Below are 16,593 nucleotides of genomic sequence, written 5' to 3' on the forward strand. Positions count from 1 at the left end.
AATAAGATACTTTCCATCGTCAGGAATATATATATATATATAAAAGATTAAATATATAATCATTATCACCATCAGTTTTATATTAATTTTTTGTGTATGCTGATGAGAATTAGTCGAACTTTTCAATTCACTCTCAGCAGTGCACAAATCTCAATCTTGTATTATCTCTCTCTGGGGTCCAAATGGCCTGACTTTATCACAGATCATTTGCAGTCTGCATTTACTATCCAAAGTGTAAAAATATCCACATAAAATTTCACATAAACAGAAACAATACATCCTATACTGATTCTGATGATAGGTTTTGTAATTGTGTCTCTCTCTCTCTCTCTCTTTCTCTCTCTCTCTCTCTCTCTCTCTCTCTCTCTCTCTCTCTCTCTCTTCCTCTCTCTCTCCCTCCCCATATATATCTTTTACCTTTTTATTTATTTTAGTCATTAGACCTCTGTCATGCTGGGGCACTGCCTTGAGGATTCTTTAGTCGAATGAATTGACCCCTAGCATTTTTTTTTTTTAAGCCTGGTACTTATTCTATCAGTTTCCTTTTGCCAAGCCACTAAGTTATGGGAACATAAACAAACCAACACCAGTTTTCAAGCATTGTAGTGGGGGACAAACACAGACACGAAGACAGCACACACATTGATATATGTGTACACATATATATATATGTATGTATGTATATCAGTGTGTTAGAGACAGGATTATTATTTGTCAAGTTCTTGGCTGGTTGTCTGGTACCCTATTCATTTAGCTGGCTGCTCTCTCTCTCTCTTTCTCTCTCTCTCTCTCTCTCTCTCTCTCTCTCTCTCTCTTTCTCTCTCTCTTTCTCTCTCTCTCTCTCTCTCTTTCTCTCTCTCTCTCTCTCTCTCTCTCTCTTCTCTCTCTCTCTCTCTCTCTCTCTCTCTCTCTCTCCACCAGCTACAAATAATAATAATAATAACTAGCAGGACCTGTGAATATTTCATGGAATTAAAGGTAAACTTATTGGGTTATTTCTGAAAACTAGTGATATGTGCTCAGAGGCCTAGACAAAGTTGCAGAAAGTATATGGGGAGAAGTGTATGAGTGAATCTCGCACAAGTGTACCAGTGGTTCAGACATTTCCAAGATGGCCAAAAATATGTTGATGTTGATGAACATTCTGGGAGACCTGCAACCAGCAGAACTGTAAAAAACATCACAGATATGCATGCAGCTGTGCAGCGAAATCATCATATCACCATCTGTGAGTTATCAGAGGAGTGCAGATTAGTTACGGTTCAGTTCAGTCCATTATCACTGAAGATTTGGGTGTGAGACACGTGTCTGCCTAGTTTGTACCGAAACTGCTTTCAGCTGACCAAAAAGACACTCAGGTTTCAGTCGCACAAGATCTCCTTGATTGTGTCAAGAATGATGAAAAAATTTTTGAAAACTTTGCATAGGCCTCTGAGCAGGTATTGCCAAGCTTTTGGCAAAATTTGATGCAGATTCTCTGCTCAGCTTTCTCTGTCATGGCCAGTGCAACAATCATACACTACACACCTTCTTTCCAAGCACTGCTATAAACAGCAGAAGTAAGCTAGAATGTTAAAACTTAGTGCACATGCACAACAGAGTTCAAGGTTAATCTGTGCCAAGCGGCTTCATTAGTATAGGAACAGTTCAGATACTTGTTGACCAGACCACGCACATATATATATATATATATATATATATATATATATATATATGTATATATATATATATATATTACGTCATATGTAGACAAACATAAGTTTGTTTTTGAAGCGTTGAAATGTATTGTAGAACAAGTAGAAAGATATATTTTTTCAACACATAGATACTGAACAGCATATATAAAATATAATCCTTTATATATGCTGTTCAGTATTTATGTGTTGAAAAAATATCTCTTTCTACTTGTTCTATATATACAGATATTCATCTCCCTTTTTCACTCTCCTGTCTTAGAAAGAACTTTTCCCCCACCACCTCCTCTTCCAGTCCTTTCACAATGTAACCTCGTGGGCATCGGTACCATTTTCCTCTTCCTCCGTTTTTCCATTCTCTGAACTTTCCATCTTTCCGACGAAGGGCTCTGCCCGAAACGTCATACACTCTCTCTTTCCTTTCCCGAGCATCCAATAACACTATCCGTATCACGTCCTCACTTTGTTGTTATTTTGTTATTGTTTTTTGTGTTTTTTTGAACTTATATAACATCCGCCTTCCATGCTAGCATGGGTTGGACGATTTGACTGAGGACTGGTGAACCAGAAGGCTGCACCAGGCCCCAATCTGATCTGACAAAGTTTCTACAGTTGGATGCCCTTCCTAACGCCAACCAATCAGAGAGTGTAGTGGGTGCTTTTACGTGCCACCGGCCCGAGAGCCAGTCAGGCGGTACTGGCAATGGCCACGCTCAAAATGGTGTTTTTTACGTGCCACCTGCACAGGAGCCAGTCCAGCACCACTGGCAACGACCTCACTCAAATATATTGTGTGTCTTTGTGTCAGTGTTTGTCCCCTCCTCCACTCCTTGATGACAGGTATTGATGTGTTTACATCCCAATAAATTAGCAATTCATCAAAAGAGACTGGTAGAATAAGTACCAGGCTTAGAAAAAAAATACTAGGGTTGATTCATTCAACTAAAATTTCTTGAAGGCGATGCCCCAGCATGGCTGCAGTCTAATGACTGGAACAAGTAAAAATAAACGATAAAGATGGGAGATTATCAGAGATTGTAAGGCTTAGTATTTGTAAAGCTTATAAAAGGGTTTAGATATGTGGTGTTCATGAAAGTGAAAGGTATAGAGTTGCACTTAAGTAGTGAATGTTAACATGTGGTGTCTACGTTGTTTGTGAAAAACACCAGTATTTGACTGGTTATTCAGGGGAGATGAGTGGTACCATCTGTTTAGAAGTGTATTTAGCTGTGATCTAATTCTAATGACAACTGGGAGATTAGTTTCTTAACTTTACTTTTACAATGAAGAGATTACTCATTGGTATGACTAATATATATTTTATATGTAGATACTGTCAGTTGCTTAAGTCCTCACATAAAGACATTCTTTAGGTTGTCATTATCGTTATAATTATTTTCTTGTTGCTATTTAGTAACATTAATTATGTAGTGTTATTTAAATTAGTTTTGTCTAGATTATCAACAGCTTAATGCAAAGTAAATATTTTATTTAAATTATCTTTTGCAATTGAATTAAGTAATAAAAGATTTCTGGAAATTTTACCAAAATTCACTACAAAAACCATTTGCCAAAATCTGATAAATACTGTAAATTTAATAACCAGATTTGAAAAGAAACGATCATTTTTCTGGCATTTTTCCACAAAAAAAGAAACCATTCTAGTTTGTCTGCAGCTCAGTATCTTCTAAATTCCAAATTCCAGCCAAGAATACTTAATCAATTTTATATATTATATTAAGTATTTATACTTATATTCATTTATATGAGTAAAGCACAATGGCTCAGAGGTTAAACATGTTGTACCACTGACTGCATAATCATAAGTTCAATACTACTACATATACATCGTGCCTGCTATTTACAGCATATAACCTTGTGTTGCCTATTTAGTCAAGCATTATAATGCTTTTTTCGACAATCTACTGCACTGACAAGCATGTGCCAATTTTACTCTATAATTGTGTAGCTAGCACTGGAAAGGGAATTTAACTGTTATAGAAATGACTGCAAAAAATATACAACCATTCAAATCTGTGACAAATCATCTCACCCTTGGTAGCATAAATATGTAAAACAGTAAAATACGTATGTTGTGTATTGTAAGACTTAGCATGAGAAAGGAATGAAATATACAATTGTAACCGAAATAAATATCCATATATCCATCATGTCTTTTTCTTTTGATGGCTCATGAGGGTAGTCTTCAGGCATCTCCTCCATATGATCCTATCAGCAGCAACTGTCATTAGTTGGATTCCTAAATGTAACCAACTGAGGTTATTGATATTATCCAAGCATCTTATTCTTGGTTTACTCCTAGGTAGCTTGGTTTGAAGAATCCGTCTTGCAATTCTTATCACATGTCCATAGTAAGAGCCATGCTCTCTCAATGCAGAGTGGCTTGACCTGGAGAGACTCCCTGTTCTTTGAGATACACATCCCACTGAGTAACATTACTCCAGAGTTCCTTTGAAGGAACCCCATTTTGGCTGCTTGTATTTGCAATCATACTCTTTTAGTCATTACCCAACATTCATGACCATAATAAATAAGTAAGTTAATTTTGATTGGCAAGAACCTGGTAAAAGTTAGTTAGTGTTCATTAGTTTAGAAATTGAAGGTTTAAATAAATCTGAGAATTTTGTAAATAGGAGAGATATATACTGTATATCTTTGTGTCATGAACACCATTACATGTAATTCTATCACTGTTTAGGTTCAAATTACCATTCATAAGATAGGAACAATATAAAGCTTAACCCTTGATGCATTACAGTTCCAGTTATTGAATATAAACTCATCTTCAGCTGCAAGAGTTACATCTTCTTATCCACTCGGCTATTGTATTTCTTCAGTTATTTGTTGCTGAATGTTTAGAAATGCCACAGCACACTAATTAATTACATCAGTATAAACAATTGAAAATAATTAGTTTCCACTTCAGAGTTGATAGAAGGGTGTGAAATCTAAAACGTAAACTCCAACAATTTATATATACAAATTGTTTTCATTTTCAGAACCAACCAACCTGTAAAGAAACTTGACATTGTATCTGATTTTTTAAATTTGTTAGGAAGTGAAAGAAATATGAAATATCTGGCTAATAAGGGCGCTTATAATTGTTACAGGGGTGGAGCTTAATTACAATTTAGCATTTCAGATTCACCTAATTAAGTTACTCGTTTGGTGAACGGTTGTTTTTTTTGTTGTTTTGTTTTGTTTTTCGAGGAGAGGTGGACATTTTCTCTTACTCTCCCTCTCATTTTCGTCATCATCTACTATATCTCTAGCATAGCTCTTTTTGAATCTCTCATATTCCAGTTTTATCTTCTAAACTTACTCATTAAATTTGTCCTTCATTGTTATCTCTCATAATTTACCAGATGTTTACTCTTCCCCTGTGTCAAAATTTGAAACCATTATTCTCATTATTAGGTGGTGAGCTGGCAGAATTGTTAGCACGCCAGGCTAAATGCTTAGCAGTATTTCACCCATTGCTCCAAGCTGAGTTCAAATTCCGCTGAGGTCGACTTTGCCTTTGATCCTTTTGGGGATTGATAAATTAAGTACCAGTGTAACACTGGGGTCAATGTAATCTACTAGTCCCCTCTCTACAAATTTGAGGCCTTGTGCCTCCAGTTAAAAGGATTATTATTATTATTATCATTATTATTATTTAAGACATCACACAGTTTCCAATACCATGATGTTGTTGATTGAAGATATTGTGTCTACCAGAGGTGGTTTGTACTGTCTGTCAAGTCACAACAAGGACCTCAGACAGACAGTACTTTATGCAATATGTGTACAGTTCCAAATAATGCTGACTTTTGCAATACACCTTGATTGTAGAGTATTTCTACACTTTCCAGATGTTTTTTCAGGTTGTGTGGTATTGAACCTAATGCTCCGATGACAATAGGCCTCATTATTACCTCTGCCTTCAGTTATGTTTGTTTGTTTGTTTGTTTGTCCATGGACAAGATATCTTAAGAACCACTGGATGGATTCAGATGAAACTTTCAAGGTTGTTTGGCCTCATGACTGATTCATACTGATTAGACTTTAGGATCAGTCCGTTACTGGACAAGGGTTCTGGATTAGTCATTATATTTACTTTACATGAAGTATTACGGTCTTACATTCACTTTCAAGTCTTTCTCTGATTATCTCCCTTGAAAGATATGCTCATAGTTTCCACGTAAGTTATGGTGGCGTTGCTGTTTCCAAAGTTTTATTTTCATTTCTCTATTATTAATTTTACTCGCGTCTCTATCTTAGTAGAAACTGATGGATAAAGAAATCAAAATACATAAACAAACAGCAGCAAAAACGTTCAGAAATTAAATAATACTAACGTATTCAGTAACAATAATAAATTTAATTCATCCTCGACAATTCTTAGTTTTACCAATTTTGAATATATTGCTCCTGTTTAAAACCTCTTACCTACATTTCTAACTCTGTCTTGAAGGAAGCTTTACTTCTTGGACTCAATGTTTTTGTGCAACGATGTTGTTGAACCTCCATTAACAGCACTGTATGCAGGTCCTTTCCATTTTCTTTCACACACAGATAAATTTTTCACTGTAGGCCTTAACAGTCGTATAGACACTATATCAGTGGATAGACTAAAAAAGGCCTTCATAGAGAAAACTGTCCCTGTTCCCACTGCAGACAACACACACACACACATACACACACAGCATTATAAACACGGCCCACACACCCACCTTCACATTCCATGACTACCATTGAGATCGATCAGGTACCAGATAAGGATTCTGAACTATTTTTCCAGTTTTTTAACTTAATTTTTGAGACCAATCGGGTTCATTTTTAGTATAATCGTTTGTAAGAGCAGTCAAGTTTATTTCAGATGTTCTCATTTTAAAAATCATCTCTGGCTAATTGTTGAGAGGATGTTGGTGTTGCCTTGGTGTTGCCTTGGTGTAGGTTTGCACTCTCTGAGTGCTCTTGTTATTATTTTTATTATTATTACAGTTGAACACTGGGGTCGATGTAATTGACTATTCCCCTCCCCCAATTTCAAGCCTTGTGCCTATAGTAGAAAGAATTATTATTATTATTAGTAGTAGTAGAATTATTATTATTATTATTAGGCGTAGGAGTGGCTGTGTAGCTTGCTTACAAACCACATGGTTCCGGGTTCAGTCCCACTGCGTGGCACCTTGGGCAAGTGTCTTCTACTATAGCCTCGGGCCAACCAAAGCCTTGTGAGTGGATTTGGTAGATGGAAACTGAAAGAAGCCCGTCATATATATGCATATATATGTGTGTGTGTGTATATGTTTGTGTGTCTGTGTTTGTCCTCCCAACATCGCTTGACAACCAATGCTGGTGTGTTTATGTCCCCGTAACTTAGCGGTTCGGCTAAAGAGACCGATAGAATAAGTACTAGGCTAACAAAGAATAAGTCCTGGGGTCGATTTGCTCGACTAAAGGCGGTGCTCCAGCATGGCCGCAGTCAAATGACTGAAACAAGTAAAAGAGTAAAAGAGTAGTAGTAGTAGTAGTAGTAGTAGTAATGAACGAAATTCCTCATGGTATTTGTTCTGATTCTTCACATTCTGAGTTCAAATCATGTGGAAGTCAAGTTTATTCTTTATCCCTCTGGGGTCAGTAAAGTAAAATACCTGTCAATTAAATGGAGTTGATGTTATCAAGAAACCCCTCTCAAAAACTGCTATCCTTGTGCCTAATTAAAAGGTGATGGATTGGCAGGGTCATTAAAGTGTCAGAACAAAAATGCCTGGTGATATTTTTTCCTGTTTCTTTACACTCAGGGTTCAAACCTTACCAAAGTCAACTTTGCCTTCTGTTCTTTTGAAGTTGATTAAATAAAATATTAGTTAAGTACTTGAGTCAATGAAACTGACTTGCCCATCCCCTCCCCTCCAAACTGTTGGCCTTGTGGCTAAATTAGAAATTTGTTTTGGTTGCGGATTGACAGAATTGTTAGAGCATAGGTGGTGGTGGTGGCAGTGGTGACTATTGTTGTTAATAAATGAATGACTGAATGAATGAATGAATGACTAAGAATGTGGAAGTGTCTTTGCTTTCGAGCTCTTCAGAAAATTTGATAATTAGAAATAGAAGTACAGAGGAAGGAAATTAAAAAAGAAATGTGACAGCAAGATATATTGTTCTGTGTCAAGTCACTGATATACATATATATATATGTATATATATATATATATATATATATATATATATATATATATATATATATATATACACACATATATACTGCTCGACTGTTTCCCATGCAGGTGGCACGTAAAATACACCATTTCAAGCGTGGCCGTTGCCAGTACCGCCTGACTGGCCTTTGTGCCGGTGGCATGTAAAAGCACCCACTACACTCTCTGAGTGGTTGGCATTAGGAAGGGCATCCAGCTGTAGAAACTCTGCCAAATCAGATTGGAGCCTGGTGTAGCCATCTAGTTCACCGGTCCTCAGTCAAATCGTCCAGCCCATGCTAGCATGGAAAGCGGACATTAAATGATGATGATGATGATGATATATAGGCGTGGCTATAAGAAGTTTGCTTCCCAACCAGATGGTTCTGGGTTCGGTCCCACTGTATGGTACCCTGGGCAAGTGTCTCCAACTAGTCTTGGGTCAACCAAAGCCTTGTAAGTGGATTTGGTAGACGGAAATTGAAAGAAACCCATTGTATACGTGTGTGTGTGTGTGTGTGTCTGAGGATGTTTTACACCACCGCTTGATAACTAGTGTTGTTGTTTTTACATCTCTGTAACCTAGCAGTTCAGTAAAAGAGCCTGATAGAATAAGTACCAGGCTTTAACAAAAAAGGTACTGAGGATCAACTCATTCGACTAAAAATTCTCCAGACTGATGCCCCAGCATGGCTGCAGTCTAATGACTGAAACAAGTAAAAGATAAAAGATAAAAGATATATATATATATATATATATCATCATCATCGTTTAACGTCCGCTTTCCATGCTAGCATGGGTTAGACGATTTGACTGAGGACTGGTGAAACCAGATGGCTACACCAGGCTCCAATCTGATATATATATAATAAAAAGGTAAAATTAATTAATAATTTTACCAAGCAATTAGCTGACCCCTAATTATAATTATGTTTATAATTATATATATATATCTTGCACCAAGGTACACTGGTGTACCACAAAGAAATATACAGGTGCACTTTTATAAATCTAATTTAATGTTTTAGAAAACTCATACTAATACTTGAATATTCTTGAAAAATGTGTTACAATTTTGTTATACGCAAATACGATCATTAAAATGAGACAAATGATAGTTTTCTACATTTTTTTTTTCTAAAGGTTAACTGTTTTTCATTTTTTAACTACCCTTACAATGTTCAGTAATGTAATTTTACTTCCTGTATGCCATGAAGTCAAAAAACATCAAGCACAACATGCACGTATGTATGTATGTGTGTGTGTGTGTGTGTGTGTGTGTGCATATATATATATATATGTATACGTGCGTGTACATTTGTATGTATTCTGCATGTTCATGTGTATGTATGTGTGTGTATTTGTGTATGTACCTCTGTCTACTTGTGTGCATGTTTGAGTGTGTTTATGTGTATGGGTTTGTGTGACTATGCGTCTGTTATGTGTGGATGTGTGTCTCCATGAGTCCTTGTGTGTGTGTATGAAGTGTGCGAGTGTGTATATAGTCATGTATTCCAGTCTTCATTTGTGTATGTACGCATATGTCTGTGCTTATCTGTCTGTTTTATCTATGTACCTATTTATCTATTTATCTACTTACATATCTATTTACACACACACATATATATATAAACTGTGGGTATTGGGGTATGACTACCTTCTACGTGTATTTCTGATTTAGTACTGGGGGTGTTACATTCATGAGGACGTACTCCTGTATTTGTCTGAGTGTTGGGTCCTTTGGGTGCTTGGATAAGATGCGGATGTCACGTTGACCCAGGTTGCCTCCATGTTGGTCTTTTGTATGCTGGTAGAGTATGGAGGACTATTTTCTGTCATCATATTGTCTTAAATGTTTATTTAATCTCTCTGCAATGCTTCTAGATGTCTCACCTATGTATATCATGTTCTTGTCTTTACAAACACCTTCTATGTACCTTATGCTGTAGACTACATTTCTAGTTCTACAGTTAATGCCAGGGTTAATCTTACATACCATGCAGTTATCATTGGTGCATGTGGTATTCTCAAAGCTCCATTAGATCACACCTATGTAGGACACACCCCTTTGAGAATACCACATTGAGAATACCACAACGATTTTAATGTTGAGTTTGGCCTCCTTCAGAGCTTTCTTAAATCTTTGGGTTAGTTCTCCATGATATTTTTCAGTATTGTACCACATGTTCACCCTGTTTGCTTTGTCACATTCTCTTTGTTATCCTGTTCCAGTTTTTACTTCTATATCTAGGGCAGATACCACTGGTTTCATTACATATAATGCTATCTAACTTCTTCTTAGCTCCCCTATATACCCAAACCCTATGTTTCTGGTCATATCCAGAGAATTGCATGCGGTGCATGAAGTTCTGTACATGTTTCTTTGTTTCATAGGGTTTGCATAGTGGGTTCTTGAGAAAAGCACTTTGTTTCATGTTGCTGCAGTCCACTCAGCTGTAAATAAGTTCCAGCAATAACTGGAAAGCTAACCTGGCAAAGGACTTGTACCCTCTTCAAAGGGTGTGGGGAATATTGTGCCTCAGTCTCTTATTCTTTGTGGAAACCATTTTGAGTTCTGGTCTTACAAGTCCTGGAGCTCTTGTCATACTTCACAAACAATATTGCAAATGACTAGATTAAATATTCCCATGTTAACAATATTAAAATTGCTCTTTTTGCATTAATACTGGTTTCAAATTTTGGCATAAGGCCAGCAATTTTGAGGGATGAGGTAAGTTAATTACATCAACCCCACTGCTTAATTGGTACTTATTTTATTGACCTCGAAAGGATGAAAGGCAAAGTCAACCTTGGTAGAATTTGAACTCAGAATGCAAGGACGGACGAAATACTGCTAAACATTTTGCCCAGCGTGGTAACAATTCTGCCGGCTCACTGCCTTCTTGCAGTAATATTATTTTCCTCTAAGCACTATCAATTCTAAAAACAACACTCCGCTGTATTCTACTTCCTATGTTCTCATAAATTCAATAATATCAGAGAGAAGTAGGAGGAGTTAAATAAAAATGTCTATATAGGTACATTAAAAGAAAAACAAATATTTCTTTCACTTTTGTTATTCCTTCATGTTTGCTCTATCTTTCACTCGCTCTCTCTCTCTCTCTCTCACGAACACTGGCTGTATTTATTTAATTCCATCTATTCATCTGTTTCTGTATATCTACCTGTCTGCCTGCATACCTACCTGCTAATTCTTCCTCCTGTTCTCTCTCTCAGGGTTGTTCCACTTTTTTTTTTTTTTTAATCACTCCATTGTTAACTAGATACTGCAACGAGTTATATCATCAGCCTAACCTCTTAGCAAATAAAAATATATGCACTGACCCTCCAATCTGACTGGCAGCCAATGCTGTTTATATTTAATTATGATTTGTCAGTGAAGGAATTTGTTTAATGATCTAAAACTTAGCTATGCTCCATAACATTTTCAAATGTTATAGTTGACTTGCTACATTTCATCAAGCTAATTTCTTTAATGCCTTTGATTTCACCTTGTTCGTTTAATATCTTTTGTGTTGTTAGCTGGCAACACACTCTTGCTGTTTGCCTTGCTTGCTTTTTGCTTTTGCATTCAACTGATTTCCATCAATAAACAATCCACTTTTATACAGTGCCTTCTCTGTCTTATTCAGTTAATGTAAAGCTTGTAATTCTTAACAAAAACCATTTTACTATTTCTTTTCTCCATTCCAACCAATTTTTATATAATTTGCCCATTGACTTATCTAACTCTCCTGTTAATCTCTTTTATTGCTTTAAGCATTATTCTAAGTATTTTTTTATATATATATTTATATTTTGCGAACAACACCATCGTTGGTTGCAGGTTTCCAACAGATCAATCACTAGTTCACTCCATATATTCTGTGTACCCTTTCAACTGAAATATGTATCACTGCATGACACAAAATATCATGTAATGCCCCTTTAACCCCATAGCATTTACATTTTTCTCTCTAAAGTAATGCTTATTTATTTCACATTGTTTTGAATTAATCATGTATTATCTTGTAACTTTGAGATTCTGCTGAGGTAGCTGTTAATTTTTAGAATAATATTGTAGGGTTGGTGTGAGAGACTAGATCTGATCAGTTTGAGCATAAAACAGGTAGAATATTTTGGTCAGATATGACTGGTTTAAATGCTAAAGGGTTAAGGATTAGACTGCTACTTAAAGCTTTGTCTCTATGTAGAAAGGTATTCAAGGAAGTCATGCACTGCAGTGGTTTTGTTTGATATCTCAGACCCACATAAGATTTTGAACTCAATACTGCAAGCTAAGGTAACACTTTGTTCATTGTCTGCTACTTAAAGTACTTAAACTGTACTTTTACTATGGTACTTTATATCTTAGTGAACTGAACTTTAAAAAGTTGAATATTTTTTCCACAGCACACATATACCATTGTAAGGGAGGGGATGTGAACCATTGACCTTTCAGTCAATAAGCTAACACCTTAGTTATTCATGCAACTCCTGTGCTTCTATGTAGAAAAGTTACATATTTCTTCATTATATTTTCTTAATATTTCAAGTTTGTATTATCTGAAACATTTCCTGAAGGCAGGCTAATTAGATCAGCAATTATCTTCTGGCTATTACTTTATTATTTATGTTTCTTTATCATCATTCAAAAATATAATGATGATGACTAATTTGTTGCAATTAAGAAGGACATCTAGTCAGTGAAAAAGCTACTTGATTTATCTCTGTTCTGCTAGACATCACTATTAACATAGATATTAAAACAATCAAGAGTTGGCCTATCATCTTATAATGTGGATAGCATTAGCATAACACTTTATGCTAATACTATGGTACACAGGCCAGCAAGAGATCTACTTAATTATTCAGCATAGTCTGTATAGAAGCCAAATCTCTCTCAACAAATTGAAATTATATATCTCAAGTCTAGATTTTAGAGCAACGTTTCCCAGAAGAAAAACAGGATGACCAACAGTTAGAATACTGGTCATATTATGACGATTTTTGACCCAAACAGATGTGTTGTGAATTGTACATCTACTTATAATCACTGCTAGACATGTGAGCTGCTCCCAAACTTTGTATATATTACTACCCTGTCTCCCTACTATTGGTCTACTCAAGCATTTCAGAGATATGTACATAGTTCTGTGGAGGAAATTCAGATATTCAGATGGAGTCTAGGAGAGTGGAGACTCAGAAAAGCTAATAAGCAAGGAAGTGTAGATACACTAAGAGGGTTTTAGTGAGGTCAGGTACCCAGAAAGTAGTTCAAAAGAACAAATATTGTTATGTTGGTGATAGAAGAGACAAAGAGCAAACTCTGTTGGGTGATGATATCATCATCATCATTTAACATGTGTTCTCCATGTTGGCATGAGTTGGACAGTTCAAGGGATATGATAGTAAAATTCCCTTTTAAGTAGTACAAGGTAGATAGGCCAGATTTCAGAGGAGTTTCACAATGGCTTAGTAGTAGTATAATCTACATAAATTGCTAGCTACTCACCAGCATACAGTTTTAATTTTAAAATCCTCTTGAACATTTAGGTTTTCAGAAAGAAGTAGCTGGCAATCATAATGAACATTGTGGCTGCAGTTTCGAATCTTGCCTAGGTGGACACAACCTTTCCATATTAAGTATATGCCAGATTATATAGCCATGGGGTGTTGATCTGATAGGGAAATGATACCTCGCCCGGAAAAAGGTTGGCAACGGAAAGTGCATCTGATTGTAGAAAATCTGCGTCAGTGAATTCCATGTGACCCATCCAAATATGGAAAAGTAGATGCTAAATGATGATGATGATGATGATAATGATGATTGTGTGTGTGTGTGTGACATGTAAAAAACACCCGTGCTGGTTCCACATAAGTACCTGTGCTGGTACCATGTAATACGCACCCACGCCAGTGCCACATAGAAAGTACCTGTGCCAGTGTCACGTGAGAAGCAGCTATGCCAGTGCTACATAAAATGTACCCATGCCAGTGCTACATAAAATGTACCCGTGCTGGTGTCACATAAAAAGCACCCATGCCAATATCATGTAAAATGCATCCGTGCTGATGTCATGTAGAAAGCACCCATGCTGGTGTCACACAAAAAGTGGTTGGCATTAAGAAGGACATCCAGTCATAGAAACCATGCCAAAACAGGAAATTGAAGTCTGGAACTTCTCTCCAGCTGGCCAGTTCCTGTCAAACTGTCCAACCCATGCCAGCATGGAAAATGGATGTTAAGTGGTGATGATGATGATGATGAGACAATATTGATAAAATGATCTATAAATATTCAGTGCAGAGTGAGTATAAAATATTGATTTTTGGTATAAAGAACGTAAACTATAAACCTGCTTCATTAAAACTATTAGTCAATAGCTGGTAAGATCTTTATCTGACTGAACTGGTTATCAATTTGTATGATATATAGGTGCTAATGCTGCAATGTCGCTTCACTCTTGACTTGATTGCGCTTGCTCATATTTTAAAGTCCCTCTACGTGATGTTAATGAAGACTGTAGATGGCTGAGCTGCTAGAGTGTTGGGTAACCAACTGATAGCTTGCGGGCTGCTCATATCTCTTCTCACTATAGCAAAGACATTTAAGCTCCCATTAACATTGTTGTCTTAGTTATAAGTAGGTGTAACAGTGGAAGTTTGACTCACTGCAGTGTTGTAAAACAGATTATTGGATGCAACTCTTCCCAACAGTATAACTAGAAGACTGATAAGCCAACAAGGGAGCTTCTACATGGTCAATCAACTTGCTAGATATAACAGCCAACTCTCCCTCAAATCACACCATAATATCTTAATGAAAAGAAACATTGGATAATATTAGTTCACTCCCACTGCATGGCATCTTGGGCAACTGCCTTCTACTATCACCCCAGATCGATGAAAGCCTTGTGAGTGGATTTGGCAGGCAGAAACTGAAATAGGCATTTTGCACGCACGCATGCTCACACACACACACACACACACATGCATGCATACACATGTGCATATGCATGTATGTATCAAAACGAGATTGGAAAAAATGTTTAGTATTTATTCACCATTACACATATTTCATTTCCCAATAAGTGTTAGAGGGTGTACATGTAGAATAAACATGTGCAGGACATCTATTAGAAATTCATCAGACAGACAATCAAATAATACAAACTTTACATTTGGATGAGTTTCTAATAGATGTCTTTTCATGTTTATTCCCACATGTACATTTTGTAACTCCTATTGGGAAACGAAACACATGTAATGGTGAATAAATAATACCAAAAAGTTTTTCCAATCTTCTGTTTTGATATGATTACTCTACAAAAACTATACTCTTTACTCTTTTACTTGTTTCAGTCATTTGACTGCGGCCATGCTGGAGCACCACCTTTATAGTCGAGCAAATCGACCCCAGAACTTATTCTTTGTAAGCCTAGTACTTATTCTATCGGTCTCTTTTGTTGAACCGCTAAGTTACGGGGACGTAAACACACCAGCATCAGTTGTCAAGCAATGCTGGGGGGGACAAACAGACACACAAACACACACACACATACATATATATATATATATATATATATATATATATATACACACACACATACATATACATACATATACGACGGGCTTCTTCCAGTTTCTGTCTACCAAATCCACTCACAAGGCTTTGGTCGGCCCGAGGCTATAGTAGAAGACACTTGCCCAAGGTGCCACGCAGTGGGACTGAACCCAGGACCATGTGGTTGGTAAGCAAGCCACTTACCACACAGCCCCTTTCAACACTTACGCATGCCGCACATAAATATAACATCTACAGTTTTGGAGTACTGGAACACATAGATGTGCTTCATAAGGACACAGCATCCTGTTCTGCTCTAATTTAATCTACTTGATTATATTTCAGTTTCAAGTGATGGATGTATATATGTATACATTTATTGTTTGCTTGTTTGTCCATCCATCTGTCTCTTCCTCCCTTTGACATTGCTTGATTGCTATAAATGAATGTTGTTCATCTCCAATATTCTGCAAAACATGTCTTGCCATGGGGAAATATCACCTTGCTTGGAAACAGTTGAGGGCTGGTAACAGGAAAGGCATTTGGTCATTATCCATGCAAGCGTAGTAAAATGGACATTAAAATAACACCTTGCATCTGAAAACTCATGCTGGGAATGGTCATGGGTGAAATGTCTTTGATCACAGGTCAGCCCATGCATGGTTGACACGGAGCTAAACAACAGCAACTAAAAAACTTTGGTGTCATCAAGACAACTTAGTTATACACAAGCAGAAACCGGTTTGATGATCAGGGATGAATATAAAAGAGATTACAGTTTCAATTTGTATGCAATGTCACATTCTCTCTCTCTCTCTCTCTCTCTCTCTCTCTCTCTCTCTCTCTCTCTCTCTCTCTCTCTCTCTCTCTCTCTCTCTCTCTCTCTCTCTCTCCCTCCCTCCCTCCCTCCCTCCCTCCCTCCCTCCCTCCCTCTCTCTCTCTCTCTCTCCCTCCCCCTCTCTCTCTCACTTCTTCTTCTTCTTCAGGCAAAAAATCCTCGTTGGCATCATCATCACTTTTACATGTTCACATGGGTTAAACGGAATTCATTGTAGTAGGTTGGGTTTTTTTTTTCTATACCAACATACCCTTTTTTGTTTCTAAGTATTTCCCTTTGGTCAGGCAG

The 16,593-nt window shown here is 36.8% G+C and overlaps 1 protein-coding gene across 3 annotated transcripts in view; it reads left to right on the top strand.

The window, feature by feature from the left end:
- LOC106883631 (exocyst complex component 6B) overlaps nucleotides 1-16,593 on the top strand; it is a 125,674-nt gene that overhangs the window by 69,096 nt on the left and 39,985 nt on the right. The gene's annotated exons all lie outside the window — the stretch shown is intronic.

The sequence above is a fragment of the Octopus bimaculoides genome, chromosome 14 (assembly GCF_046866305.1).
Source record: "Octopus bimaculoides isolate indiv1 chromosome 14, ASM4686630v1, whole genome shotgun sequence".
Lineage (NCBI taxonomy): Eukaryota > Metazoa > Mollusca > Cephalopoda > Octopoda > Octopodidae > Octopus > Octopus bimaculoides.